This window comes from Cynara cardunculus (genome assembly GCF_001531365.2).
Source record: "Cynara cardunculus var. scolymus isolate 2C chromosome LG 1, CcrdV1, whole genome shotgun sequence".
Lineage (NCBI taxonomy): Eukaryota > Viridiplantae > Streptophyta > Magnoliopsida > Asterales > Asteraceae > Cynara > Cynara cardunculus.
The window spans coordinates 39,275,550-39,276,859 of record NC_037528.1 but is presented as its reverse complement, the minus strand read 5'-3'; positions in this window follow the sequence as shown (position 1 = coordinate 39,276,859).

Here is a 1,310-nt window from a genome sequence, read left to right as displayed (position 1 = left end):
AGGTCAAATACACAGAGGTTGTGGAGGTCAGCATCTGTGAATGTGTAAAGGTTACCGTCATCCCTCTTCACCATATATTGAGCATAGAGCACGATCTTCTTCAGCATTGTCCTTGGAGAAATTGTTTCAAGAGAAGTTATCATGTGCTCTGAGAAGACCTGCTCGTGTGGCCTTGTAAGTTTTGAGAAGTGGAACTTCACAGCTGCAGAGGGTATACCTGTAAGCTCTGGGTCGTAAGGGGGCTCTGTGTCTATGACAGAGTAGCGCCACCGCAGAATCTCCTCCACAGTGGTTACAGGCTCTGTACGTACCTTCTGCATAGGGATTTTGCTCATCGAATCAAAGATCTCATACACCCTTCCCACTGTGGCAGATTCTGGTACTCTGGTTTCTTCTTCTTCTAGAATAGGCCTCTGGGTAGACCCCTCTGCTAGGATAGGTTTGACAGTTCCTAACAGAGCGTCGAACGTACCCGTGGACGTTTCCTCCTTCGCCATTTTGGAGGATGAGCCTTCTCCTGCTCTGGGGATAGGGGCTCTGCCCTTTCTTGCTTGAGCCTCTGCCAAAGACGCCTTTAATGCTTGAACGAGTTCTGGGTCGTCATACTCTTCTTTGTTTATCTCCTCTGGCATTTCAGAGCTCGACCCCCTCTGTGGCGACTCCTCTACAACTTTGCCCTTGCCTTTCCCCTTAGGCTCTGGTGCTTTGTCTTTTGAGAACAGGGCTTCTGTAGAGTCCACTATCTTTAGTGGTTTGGCAAAGGTCTGCTTCTTTGGCTCTTCAGCTTTCTTCTCCGTCTTCTTCTCCCCCTCATGACGATCATGGTCATCACCTCCTTGATCGTCATGGATTTTGGTGGCTTCTGCCTTGCAAGAAATGAGGGGAGCCTTCTTCAATCGCCTTAAGATTCTGGTAGCCGCCTTCTCCATTTTCTCGATCACCAGCTCTGCTTGCACAAAAGCGTTGTTTATATCGATCTCTGAGGCCCACTTCATTTTAGAGAGACTTCGATAGATTTCGCTTCTGAAGGAGTCACCCTTTTTGACGAGCTTTGAAGTGCAGTCTCTAATCGATTGGTTGGAAGCTCGGGCTTTTTGAGAAGTTGGTCTGTGTGTTTGCTCACGATATTTCCTAGGGCTTCAACCATTGCGTTTAGCTCTCTGCGAGTGGCTAGATGGTTGATGTTTGCCCTGGAATATTTGGTATCAATGTCGCAGGTGACCGCAGAGGAGAACATGCTTTTGATCTCGTCTTTGAAGGTGGAGTAGTCTGTGTAGCCTGCAGAGATGAAATCAGCAACAAACTGGGCG